The sequence below is a fragment of the Aphelocoma coerulescens genome, chromosome 4, assembly GCF_041296385.1.
Source record: "Aphelocoma coerulescens isolate FSJ_1873_10779 chromosome 4, UR_Acoe_1.0, whole genome shotgun sequence".
NCBI lineage: Eukaryota > Metazoa > Chordata > Aves > Passeriformes > Corvidae > Aphelocoma > Aphelocoma coerulescens.
Window position 1 is genome coordinate 22,303,378 of NC_091017.1, and position 14,319 is coordinate 22,317,696.

Genomic DNA, 14,319 nt, shown 5'->3' on the forward strand with positions numbered 1-14,319 from the left:
CTAAGTTTAGGGCTTTACTAAGCAAGAAACCAGTGAAGTTCACCACTGTCAGTTGCTTCAGTGTAACCTTACTTAGGAATGACTTCATTCACCAGGATGATGCTCTACACCCACCCTTACCAGGTAAGATAAGAAGCTGCTTGTGCCAGCAGTATTCATTAACCTTTTCCCCTAATATATTTTCTTACTAACAAGAAAGAGTGCTTGAATCTTTTTATTATGCCATTTCAGTTAGGCCTTACAGTACATAATACGAACAGTTACTCAACTGGAGCAACATTTTAGCACCTGTAGCTTTAATTTCAAACAGAGGACATATTGCATTCATTCAAAAACAACATTTTACCAGTTATTCTTAAATGAAGCAGAACTGAAAATAAAAGTATTCAGCTAAATATTAATGCCAGCCTTTAAAGTGAATGAATCTTCTTCACAGGGAATGTTGCATTATGTTGGCTGATACTGTACCACTTAGCATGATGTTACTGTTTCTCAGCCTTACATTGTCTTTTCTTTGGTCCTAACAGTCATCCTTCAGCATCCTCTCTTGTCCTTTTGGTCAGGCTGCCTGGAATTTCTTTGTGTAAATAATTGCATAGTTCTTACTGTACATGTTGGAAATACCTTGTAAAAGCAATTAAGTAGCAAATGCATAATTTAAAGAAACAACAGAAGCAAGCATGTGCATATTATCCTTTTGAACTTGACCTTCCTTGTTGAACTTCACTTATTATCACTCTTCCTTCTTTCCTTGGACAAAAGTCCTTTTTGTAATCATTGATAAGCATAGAAATGCCTACCTCTTGCTGCTGTCTGTCACGCTTCCTTTTTTCATCACTGTCTTTATTATGGTAATATTTTCAGTCTTTGTCAGATACTGCTCTTTGGAAGAAGATAGAACATTTTTCATTGTGACTCTTTGGCACAGAGATCTGTATTTCACTTAAAGAAATAAATATGGATAATGGAGAGGGTTATGAAAAATTGTGTAAGTTAGTGAAAGGAAAAGAGTGGAAGAAAATAAATGTCTTCAGGAGTCCAATGAGAAGAAAATTAGTTTCACTTTCTAAAATAAAGAAGCTTTTTGCCCATTCTTCCTAAGTCTGTGAAAGAATACTTTAAAATACTCAAAGAGCTAGTTTATTTCTGCGTCTGTTGCTTCATAGAGGTGTTGCAAGCAGCTGTCATTTCAATGCAAGTCTGAACTCAGCCCTTTAGCTTTTGGGGTAGACTGTAAGAATTGGGTTTTTAGCTTTCCCATGAAATTACTCATAATTACCAATACCTGTTTTTTTTGTAATTTCTTTGGTTTATTTTCATTTTTCTGTACTTTACAACTATACAAACTTTATAACTATACAAAATATAGGAATATAGTAGTAAAAATTACTCAGGTTTGGTATTTTGCTCACATAGCATTTGAATGATCTAGAAAAAATCATGATTGACAAGTACTATTCAGACTTCAAGGATGCACAATTAATACTTTGTATGCATAGGCAAGAACTTAATGCTAGTTTAATTAAAGTCTTAACAGTCTGATCAAAGATTTTTTAAAAATTATTATTGCAGTAGAGAGTTGTGGATGCTAAAAAAGCTAGCAGAAAAATTTTTCCAGCATTTTACCGCCTCCTGTGAAAGTCTCCATTCTCACACAAACTAGCTGAGAAACAGTTTGCTATTTTGTAAACCATTTTGCAGGTCCAGGTTGTTGTGGAATGCAGTGGATATTGTTTTGGTTCACTGAGAATAATATTTTGAGAATGGGAACTAGTCCTTTCAGCCAGTCACTTTGGTGGGTGGTTGACCGATGGGTCAATCATATCATTGCTCTATTGCGAACCAAGTTATATAAAGGAGTTTGTAATTAATTAAATAATCCCATTTTATCCTGGACTTGAATTCTGTGTCGTTCTTCTCGCCGTCCTCGGTACCACAGCGACAGAGAGTGATACTAGCACATCTAGTTCAAACAGTCAAAAATTAAGTACATATAACATTCCTAGTACCTATCTCTTTCCTTGATGTATTATATTGCTCACTCTTGCACAACCTCTTGGGATCTGAAGGGCAGTGGCTTCTGGTCAGTTGTGGGAGCATTGCAGTAAATCTGCTATCACAACTGCTTGTTGGACTCTGATAGTAACATTCATTTCTTTCTCCTCATTCTGCAATCCAGTTGGGATCTCTCTTATATGTTTGTTAACATGCTATACACCTTGCTCTTACATTGATTTCAAGTTTATGTGACATCTCTGTTACTCTTACAACTGGTTTTACCACTCTCCGAAGATTTCTTTCCTTTGATGGTGAGTAACTTCATAGCCATGGAGCCTCTGGTGTCATCCAATGCCTGTAATTAGTTGGACTGCTTGTTACTGGAAGATCATTCACAGAGTAAGTGCTTGTTCCTGTTATTTGTAAGATGCAAACTTCCAGCTGACAAAGCCACTCTGCCCTCTTCCCCACCACCAAACCATTGCCAAGTAAATCCTGTAAAAGGTGTTACACCACACAACTGTAAAAACAGCTGGTGCAAAAAGTGTCATTTGATAACTGCCCTTTAGAGCTTAAGTAAATTATCCTGTAAATATCCAGAAATAAAGTATTCTGTAAATACCCAAGTAAGCCAGGCAAAACCAGATCTTGGTGTCCATGTCATTAGCTTGATCCAAATGCTGTGTCTTGTGCCAAGCAATGGTAACACCGCGTTAACGGAGTTACAACTGTAAAACTGTATTGGCAAAATACTTTGTTCTCATTCTGAGCATTGGCATTTAACAGGTGCAGAGGTTTGTTATTTTAACTAGCACACAGTGTTTGTCTCCATTTGATGCTTTGTAAGTGGTACCAGCTAACCTGAGTTTGCTTTCTGCACTTTACTCCAGGGACTTCTGAATGTGCGACTGCAAGACTGTTTTGCACAGCACGGGAAGGGGAAAAGTAGAAGTTGAGTGAATGGACTTGAAAGTAACAATGGTGCAAAAATGTTACAGCTAGAGGAAATGTTCTCTGGTAAATGTTGAAAGGCTGAGAAGGAATGAGTGATTTTAACAGTTATGAGCAGTCAAAAAGACAAACAAGTCTCAAAAAACCTGGGGTAGTGTAGAGAGGCAGAAATGTTACATCCTGCTTGAATTGAAGGCAGATATTTTTTTCAGTCAGTGTTTTATTTTTGGGATTTTTTAAAATTTATCTTCTGAAGCAATTTCAATGTGAAAACACACAGAACAGTGTGAGTACTGGCATAGGAGTTATTCTGCTGTAACTCAATATGCATTTGGGGCAATAAAGAATTCCTGTAGGTTATCATGTTTATAAAAGGCACTTAAAATAATCTGTAATGTGATCATTAAGACTTGTTGTGGGCGTAGGTACTATGTGCATGGTGAAAGGGCTAGAAATTTCATTGTTTAGTAGATAGGAGATCAGTGGCTTATCTTCTGAAATTGAGTTTACCCAGTTTTAACCAGTGGTTTTAAGGTATATTCACACTATTTGGTCACTTCACTAGTTTAAACTGCTTGATATGCTTTAGACTTTTAGGTAAGCGTTAAAACTTAGGAGGATAAAGCAAGTATATAATGTATGTTTTACTAATGAAACAGAAAGTGCCATTTCTATCCCTGACCTATTACTATTTCTTCCTCAATAGAGGTGCAGTGAGAACTATATCCAGCCTGTGTACTCAGCCTTCATTTCAAAACAGTGCTCTCTTAGTATTCATTTATTCATTTTTAGTAATAGAGGCTTCTACTTCTTAAGAGTCAACAGAATATTAACATTAATGATAAAATGGCAAGAAGGAGCATGAAGGGAAAGGATTATAAATGAGATTTGGGAAATAGTAATATGTTTCTTTTGTATTGTACAAAAAGGCATTAAATTGAAAGCAGAATCTACTGGATACCAGCAATAAAAGGAAAAAGAAGTTCTGTTTGGCTGCTAGCAAGTGCATTCCAGAAAAAACCTTGCAAAGATATATTTTTGTGTGTGCATGTATTAAATCATGCTGGATTTGAAAGTGCATGAGTTAGATACCATATTACAACTTTGTATTCACTACCAGCTTCATTACTTTCATAGAGAATTTAATTCATCTGAGAACACCAAGGAAGAGCTTGGTGATGCTGTTAATGATAAGTTTCATGGTGAAATTAAGTGGTAGCTTTGTATTTGATACTAAAATAGAGGGGCTTGATCTGTATTGTGTAATGGTGCATGCATATTGTCAAATATTTGGAGAGAAATGCTAACACCTGCACTGACGTATTACATTTTAAGCAAAGAATGAGGAAAACACAACTGCATAAGAGAAACAGGTGATGGAGGCATTAGAATCTTCATATCTCAAACATATGAAACAGTTTTAAGTGCACACATCAAATACCTGAGCTTCCCAGTGTGCAAGTATTAAAAAGCATCTGCGTGAATATCTTTGTGTACATGTGTACGTCTATTATTTCATTTTCCAGTCTGTGAAACGATTCAGGAGGAAAGATTAATGCAAGAGAAATCTTCTACAGGAGTCCTGTTGTGTTATGAATAAGTTCTGCCAAGAGAACCCTTAAGAAATTGCCATGTTTCAGGTATTACTGAAACAAAGACAACATGAAAAAGGAAAAGTTTCACTGGTTAGAGGTAAAATTTGCAAATGGACCAGTTCAGTGGTTCTATCAGGCTTCAATGAAGCCAGCTTTTGGGATCATGTATGTTTTTCAAGCATCCAGGTAGCCTGAAAAACACTCAAGTAATTGCAGAACATGAACAAAAATTCTGAGACTAATGATGAACAGTTGGCTTTTCTGCTCATACTCCCACTGTCGCAAGTTTCTTTGAAGGCTTGTGGAAGTGCCCCCGACACTGATTTTTTATATATATATATATATATATTTATACACACATTAAAGTATATCAAAATACATCCAGGAATTTTTAATCATTCTTACAACTGGACAGAAGTAAGCTCATTTTTTTTTTTGCATGAGAAGCTTGCTGAATTGCAAATCTAAATATAAAATGAGCTGAAGCCACAGGTAATGTTACTTATCAGACTCTTTGGGAATGATGAGAGCATTTCAGTGAGCTCGAGGCAGGGCTAAGAGGTTGTGTCATTTGTGCTTTCCTGGGTTTAATTGGTATCTTGACCTGAGTGTCTTCCTATGCTTCAGGAGATGCCCCAGTGTGGGCTCTCAATGGGCTGCAGTTCCTTCAGGGCATATCCATCTGCTCCAGTCCAGTTCTCTCCAGACACCACAGTGTGGATATCTTCTTCAGTGCCTGGAGCACCTTCTCATCCTTTTTTTTCTCCTTCACTTCCCTGCATCCTGGTGTTTTTTCTTGCCCTTTAATATGTTCTCACGGAGGTGCCACCAGCACCACAGTGATGCTCAGTGTGGCCTGTGTGTGGGTCCATTATGGAGCTGCCTGGCAGCATTTGTCTGGGACCGGGCAGCCCCTGATCTTTTCCCACAGAGGCCACCCTGCAGCCCTCCTGCTGCCAACACAATGCCACATAAACTCATGGGAAAGCAAACAACAGCAAAGCATAACCCCTGAGCTGACCTGACTGGCGCAAACATTAATAATCTTAAAATTGTTTTTTATGTTAGGAAAACACTTCCGTGGAGTTACAGATCTGTTAACATGTGAGAGATGATTATAAAGTGGCTGATTGGAGGTGTGAGTTCAGCTGCACAACAAATTCAGAAACTAGTGGAACAATGTAATTTCTGTTCCAAAATACCTGGATTCACTGAGACTGGTGGTGTTGGTGATGACTACTGTGCATTCATCCATCGACTTCCACTGATGCCCCAGGCCAAGGGACCTCTTTTTTTTTTCGCTACAGAAGCTGGGCATTGCATCCCTTAAGGAGGAAGGGAAGAAATTAATTGGTTGATTCCATTCCTAAACACCAGGTTTTTCTGTTTTCCTTTCTCTTGTTTCCATGTCTGCAAATTTCTCTTGCTGTTGGAAATATTTCCAAACTCTGTTAGTGGTGGGGCTTTTGTTCTGGCTCATTATTTTCCCCTGCTGTTGCTTCTTTGCTCATTTCCTTTTATCTTGCTGTATTGTTTTTATTCTCTCTCCACATTACAGTCCCATTTGGCTTATACTCTCCTTTCTTTTCTATAAAACATGATTTTTATCACCCATAAAGCATGCTTCTAAAACTTCAACAATACTAAAAACCGGAAAGTCACACTTTTTCTTGTTAATTCTGTTTTGCCTCAGTCCTTTGCTTATTTTTAGGCAGAAGGAAAGAGAAAAAAATACATTTAAAGTGAGACTACTGATGCAGAATAATTCTCAGGGACTAGGAAGGGATACCTTTTTTGTAATTCTGAATGCTAGCTACTATGTTCAAAATCTATGGAAAGAAAATAATTTCATTTTCAGTTCTGTGGAGGTTAAGGTAATTTTATTTATCTTTTTAAGTGTCTAGTAAATGATATTGGTTTATTCTATCTTGTACCAAGGAAGAAATTCCTGTAAAACTTGTTTACTCACCATTTGGTTTTCTTGAACTATTTGTAAAATACTCTGAAGGGAATATCAAGAAAGCCATACTGTGTGCTGTCAATTTGGGCTGCGTAGAGAACAACCATTTTCAGCTGACCATGCAGATGTACAAATTAGATTATTTTAGATTATTTTTGGGATCTGCAGAAAATTTTTTAGACTGCCAGAAGGCTTATTTTACAGTAGTACCCATAATGTATTGAATTTTCAGCAGGTCATGCCACTGTTCTTGCTAAACACAGAATGATTTCTTCATGTTTGTCTTGTTACAAGTTTGTGGAAGGTCCTAGGACAGTAAATTGGAGGATGGAAAGAGAGCACTGATGTGAGATATTCCCCTTTCATATTGCTAACCTGGACTTTAGAACAGATCTCACAGTTCTTGGTGTTGCACAATGCTCATACAATTCTTGCAGCTCTTTAAAACTCTGGGTGAGTAACTTAATGTTATAGTAATGGGCAAGTTTAATATCTTTACAACATCGGACAGCTTTCCTTCCACAGACACTCATTTCTGCCTTGTTTCTATCCTGCATTGTTCTGGCTGTTGCTCCTCTTGCCCTTTGGTTGTAAATAGTGAATATAATGTGCTCCCTTACTTCTGATAAAATTAATTAATCTGTGATTAGTACCAGTATTTCTGCATATGCATAAAAAACATGTTCAAAGACTTGGGGCCATGTGTTCATAAAATATTCATCTTGTTCTTGTATTAATTTGAGCAGATTATTGCAAGACCAAATAAAAATCTCATTAAATGCACCTGGTAAATCATATCCACTCAAGATTTTGCATGGCAAGATTTCACCTCCTTTTCACTGGAGGCCTTTCAAAGGCCAGGTTACAGAACTGTCCTGTTGTCTAGGTCATTCTTGCCCAGGGGAAGCCTGCTGCTGCTTCAGACTTTCTTAGCCATCAGACTGAGAAAACTGCAGAAATATTTACAGTGTACAGCTCAATACTTGTAGCCAGAGGAAGCTCTGTTTTGATTGAAGGACAAGGAAACATGAGCAGCTTGGCTCAGCTTCCATGTTCAATTTGGGGTGCCAGAACGTTGTATTGAACTACCCTGAGGCTTTAGGGTGAGTCTTTCAAAATCCCTTCTGTGCATTTTCTTAGCTATTTGGGGTTTCTTTTGCACATAGTAAATTTTTTTCTTTTTGCTAAAAGCATTGCCAGCACTCATTAAACATAACCCCAACAGTAATGTGAAATGTTATTCTCTAACCCTTATTTGCATAAATTTGTTCCACTGTTTGTGTGTGTGTAAAAGTTGATGTTGATATTTCAAATAAATAGCAGGGAAACCTCCCACAGTGCATGACATTTTTTCCCTCTTCCACCTCTCCCAAGACTGAAGTCTAGGTCAGTTCTCACAGGTTAACAAATGCATTATTTCTGAAAATGGTCTGCTGCCTACAGGAAACTATTTTCTTTTGGAAGGTGCAAGCGGGGGAGGCACTGGGGATGGCATCAGGGATGAAGACGCTACAATATATTTAATGAAGTGTTCAATTTTTTAATATATATTTTTATCCTATCTTTCTTTGAAATGTTCCCTGGAAACTTCTAGTGCTTTCACTTCCTAGTCTTGTAAGCTTGACTCACTGACCCATTACAATTCTAATTCCCTAGTCTCTGTTCCTCACTGTATCTCCTCCTTCTCTTTTATTTCTTTCGTTCCTTCAGTTTTGAGATTTTTTTCTTTGTCAGCACTTTGGTTTCCATGCTACTCCTGTGTTCATTTGTGAACCGTCATCTTCCCCATCTGCAGTTCTCATTCTTGCTCAGCATCTTTCCTTGAAATATGTCTTTTTTATTTTCTTTGGAGTCATACAGATAGTGCAGAACCAATAACTTCAAGTCTTGAAGTGCAAGTTTATAAGAAGGTACCAGTGAAGCCAAGAGGGAAAACTTCTGAGTGTAGAATAAAATTTCTGATTGGAAAAAGTTATTGCTTAATTTTTACTAACATTTTTTGCCTTATTCAGCATCTCTATCAGTTATTGAAAAATGGGTTGTATGCAAGTGTTAAGAAAATATGTTTGTCAAAGATCATCACAAAATCCTTTTCCTTTTTTTTCCCTGAAAGTGTATTCTCCAAGCTCTTGGTTAGTGTTGAGTTACTGCATCGGGTGTGGATTTCCTGAGTGCATATTGAATTAGCACTTCAGTGTTACTGATGCAAGTAAGCTTTGACTGGTGCACAGGCACTCCAGAAATAATAACGAGGATATTAAAATATTCTGACACTTTCTCCTACTGTTTGCTGTCATTTTCACCTGCTTTGACTTTAGAAGCCAATATCTAACTACAGAGTCAGCATCTGTGGCAAGCTTTGGCTGTAGTTGGCGAGTGGAGGACCCACATGATGGACTCTGAACTTTAATCATAATCTTTACAACAGGTTTTTCTGTGTCTAATAGGTGTCGCTTTGGTCCTTGCACTATGGGGAAAACACTCTGCCAGTTTGGCCTGGTTTTGGTAACTGCAGAGCTGTCATAGAATTGCAGTGACCCTTGGAAGTGCAGGAGCTCTTTGCCTAATTACACCACCTTCTTGCATACTAATTTCTATTATTTTGCATAACTTTAGTCAGAATTAAAATAACAAAGAAAACCCACATGTAGGGTTTCTTTTGAAATGTTCCTTTTAAATTACTTTGCAGAGCTCTGTGGGGATAGGACAAGTTTTGGGAGAGGGAATATTTAATCCACAGGGCAGTTCAGATTCTCATCCTTAGATTCAAACTGGTTTGAAAAAAGCCACAAGGGAGCCGGAATGTGTCTCTAGCTTGCTTTATTTAATCACCAATTAGGTAATTGCTGTTTTTCCATGTAAAAAAAGTGGCACACAGGCACTAGATATACCATAATATACAAAAGCTACCTCATTGTAAGTGCTTTAAATTCAATGCAACCTTTCCCAAGTAATTGATTTAATGATACATGATTATAAGAAGCTGTGTGGTGGTGTTGACACCCTCTTAATATCAATTTGCCAAGGTAGGAATTGGCCAGTAGCAACTCTGGCTTTCACAAGTTGACTAATAGCCATGCTTGAAAACTTTTCTTTCTGCTGTCTAAATTAGTTATGAGGTCTTAGGTTAAGCAAAGTTGGCAAACCAATTTATGATCATACATGATTACACTACCTACACAAGGACTACAATTTCACCTCTAGCCCTAAATGGGAACAAAATCCAAATCACAGCATAGAGTGTCAAAGGATCTCTAAGGCTAACATAAAGTAAGATATCCAAAGGGCTATTTTGGGGCCTGTTTTAATAACATTATATTTTTAAAAGGGTGAAGTTGGTTTCTGCAATAAATACTAACTTTGGTAACTCAACATCTTACTGTAGTTTCCTTGTTTCAGAAGAACAATTAGTTTTAGCAGTGTAATACACCAGTAAGCTCTAAGGTAGCACTACTGAATATTTAAGATACAAGGCCATCTTTTAGCAAAATGTAAACTTTCATCTTGAGCAGTATCTTTGTTGGTGAACAAGGTTAGATCAGTACACAGATCCTTACCTGCACTGAAGATTTTGCAGACGTGGGGAACTTACTAGGAGATGCCTTTATATACTGAATTTGTTGCACATTGGCCCAAATACAAAACTGCTTTTAAGTACTGGCTGTAGTCAACATCCTCCAAAAACCTTCATGCTGATTATGGATTCATATCAAGATAAATGTTGGAATTTTAAGTATCTTTGTAATGTAAGTGACCCAGGCACAATTTTTTTATAAAAACACGAGGAGCTGGTAGCTTGTAGAGGAAATAATAATAATTTGTAAGTCTTGAGGATGGGATTTGGGATTTGGTGTTGCCTTTTTTTTTTTTTTTTAATGGGATACAAAATTGAATGTGTTGTTCATTTATTTGTGTGAACATAAATACAATAGTATGAATTTTTTTTTTTTGGGGTACAGTTCCTGTGAACACATATGGCAAGATGGAAGTAAAAGCTATTTATGAGATGCAAGAAACAGGGGGGACAGCAATTGCTTGTTGCTTCCTTTGTTTAGCTCTCCAAATTCAAAAATATTTTAAGATTTGTGCCTTTCTCTGGCTTTGTATGGCTTTTATACTTTATTCAATTAGGTTGTGGTCAAACCATGTTTTGTAATGAACCAGTGTGTTATGTGGAGGGACACAGTGAGGGTATTCAGCTCTCTGTCACTTCTGAGGCAGGGAAAAGGAAATATTCTGTCACCTTTCCTCAGCTGTCACATTGAACCCTGGGATTCTGGTCTGTGCAAAATGAGAGCATTCCACCAGGGAATTCTGGTCCATCATAAGCAACGTGCATTGCACTGCCTTTTGGATGGGCATGATCACTTCTTTTGTATATTTTCTTTTAGTGTGAAAGTTTCTGAAATGATACTGAGGTACATAGCTCTCTTTGTTTAAAAATACTTTTTTTTAAAAGTGATGCTGACTCCATTTAGTCTATTACTTGAGCAAGTGTGATTCATAGTTAATCTTCACTTGCATTTGCTATTGCAAACACTAATTAATCCTATTTGCAAAGAGAAATTATGATTAATGCATATCCTTAAAATTTATACCTAATTACACAGACTATAATCTCTAAATTTGTATAAATAGAATTTAACATTTTGAACATTGTAGATAATAACCAATTTTCTGAACTTACATTTGCATGTGCTAATTAACGGCTGCTTCATTGTATTTACATTTGCAAACAGTTTTTTTCTAATTACTCAACTTAGTGCTCTGTGAGCAGAGAAAAACAACATCAACATTTCACACCTGATTTTGTATCTAGGTTTATCTTTTGACATATTAAAATAGTGGCATTTTATTTAACAATTGCTATCGGTTTAATTGAATTTGCCTGTACTTAAAAAGGAGGGAAGTGCTGAACTGTTTCCTTTTACTATATTGATGGATTTTATTCTTGGAAGGTTAAACCCTTACGTAGTAATAAACTTGATCCTGGCATACTAAAAATGCATGGGTCCATATGGAGTATGACAAATGTCTTGTGATAACAGTAATAATAAATATCTTAGAAAATATTTTATATATGTACACTTTCTGTCCATTCTTATATGCAAGATTTTGAGATCTGAACAACCTAAAATTCTGAAGGAAAAGAAAATTTCTTGGAGGCCTTAATTTTTGGTTCTGTTTCCAGAGGCAGATTAAAGAGTATGTATACACATTGTGATGAAATGGGTAATTTGTACAATGTGGTAGTTAAAGCAAAGTATTAATTTTCAAGTATGATATGCTAAAAATAAAAGTTAGCAGATCTTATTTTTGCAGCTGGTCTATTGCAAACTACCTCTTTCGAAACTAAAGTAAAACCCATAGCTGAAACCCAATCATTATCTCATATTTAAATCCATTCACTGCTTTCACAGAATTTTAACTTTTTTTGGTTTCCTACCACAAGTCAAAAAATGTTTTTATAAACATTTATTAACAGTAGGTAAAAAATACTTACACTTCAACCATCTCATAAAATCATAGCTATTAACAGTAATTGGTGATAATATCCTGCATAGTGAAACATTTGTTGTTTTGTTTATTGGATGTGCCTGCAATAGTATGAATAAATAAACCTGAAATAATTATGATTGCTACAGATTTGTAAATACATTTGACCTCAGACATTTTATTACTTTGGTTCCTGTATTTTCTACACTATTAGTGTGAGTTTCTAATTTGAATACATTGATTCCAGAGCAGGTCTTGACATTGCTGCCAGTATTAACACTGGGCTTCATAAAGTGAGATAGAATGCAGGTCAGAGATGTAGCCTGTTTTTTTACCTCTGGTCATGTAATTCAGTGGTGTGATAGTGGGTAAATTATCTGTATGTAATATGTGGAAAGCTGTAGTCCAGACTGATGAAGAGTTACATTTATGAAAACTGAAATAGCTCAGTAAGGCTAACTCAGAGGTTATTTAAATAAGCTAGTGATGGCTGTAGTTAGACTATCCAGTGTCCTTTCTCCTTGGACCATTTTTCTGTCAGTCAGTCAGTCAGTGAATTTCACCTTTTGGGCTTGTAATTATACTTGGTAGTATTTTAAAAATTACCAACTTTATTACCATTTCTTTTTCAGGTTATAGTGTATCTTACACATTCTTCTGAATCAAAAATGGACATCAGTTTTAAGGAACAGTTTTGTGGTTTTTTTCATGAATATTGTAACTTTACATGCCTATGCTTTTGGTTTGTTTACTAATTGCTCAAAAAAAGTCTTCAGGGAGAACTTCTGACATGCTTCCATTGGAGGGTGATTCATTACATGTCAAATGCAGAAAAAAAATTGAATAGAGAACAACAAAAGCTCTTTTACTCCTGAGGCTTACATGGTATTTGAAGGTCTGATTTCTTAATTGTGCTTGATCTATCTGTGACTGCTGAGACACTACCACACTTTTTAATGCACCTTATTTTTTAAAAAAATTGTGATTTATTGCAGGTTTTTTGGCCAGAAAAAGACAAAGATTCTGTATTCAACAACAAGGCATCATTAGGATCAAAGTAGAAAGACAAGGTTCTCTCAAATGTTTTAATCAAATGATTGTTTTCTGTTTTCATTTATTTCAGAAAACTTGAACCCAATCCTCTTCATGCAAATTTTCATTGCTAGTTGCATCTACTTAACCTTCCACAGACTGTTACTTCCCTTCTTTTAAGGTCTGAATTCAAGCTCTTTGCTCTAAACCTCCTATTAATTTTCCAGGTCTACAAAAAGCAGGTTAATTTAAATTCGCATGTTGTGACACTGCTGTGTCACTGAAATTTCTGCAGTTTTCTGTGTGCTTGCCTACCTCACATTACATGTGCAATTTTCTCATAGTTTTAGCTTTAAAAGAGACAGATCTTATTCACAAGTACAAGTCTGATTATTAAGTTCTGACAGTTGTTACTCTAGAATTTGTCTACTTTTGTCTGTTTAAAGATTTTTTGGACAAAAGTATCAAATCAAATCACATTGTATTATAAATAGAACAACCCTCCCTTCGCTGGGATTCAATTTTGATAACTTACAATTATTCAGTAGGCCCCCGTTTCGCGATTATTTTTAAACCTTAAACTGCATCATTTATGTGTTGTTGTTCTTAAAGTAATGTCACTATTGAACTTCAAGAGCTGTCCACGAGTTGTGATCCAGTGGTAATTTATGTAATAATGTTTGCCAGGGACTTGCAAGAGCTGGAAGTAATCACTGCTAAGGCAGTTTGAGTCTCCACATGTGTCCTCATTTAGGTATTCACTTATGCTGTCATAATTACTTAAATGTCACGTTTAAACGTTTCATCTTTTTCAATGCCTCAAAAAAGCAGAGTGATTACGGTGGCAGCGCCAGTTATCTGCAGGGAGGGATTGCTACATTTTGTATATATGTATATGCACACAAGTGGGTCAGAAATCTAGCAGCAAGAACCCCAAAATAATCTTTTTTGTCAGCTGGGTGCTGGTAAAGTTTTCTGAGATTGCTGCTGTGTTTTGGAGGCTGCATTTCAAGACTGGAAATTAATAATTTCTGAAAGTCCAAAGGAAGTAGAAGGAGATGAGCAAAAGACAAGAAATCGTCTCTTGTTCAGAGAATTTGCTGGAATCTGAATAGCTTGAAGAAAACTATCCTAGAGACTGTTTGGCATGGATCTTTAAGATTAGAGTTTCTGCAAAAACTGTTTGTGTATTAGTTCTTCTGCAGCTTTAGTGTTGCAGATAAACAATAGTGAAGTTGAGACAATTAAAGCTAAGTGGGAAAGAGAAAAATGCCAATAATTCTTTAT

General features: G+C 36.3%; 1 protein-coding gene across 18 annotated transcripts in view; it reads left to right on the forward strand.

Moving 5' to 3' along the window:
* The window catches only part of CCSER1 (coiled-coil serine rich protein 1), a 666,540-nt gene that overhangs the window by 439,022 nt on the left and 213,199 nt on the right, over positions 1 to 14,319 (forward strand). The gene's annotated exons all lie outside the window — the stretch shown is intronic.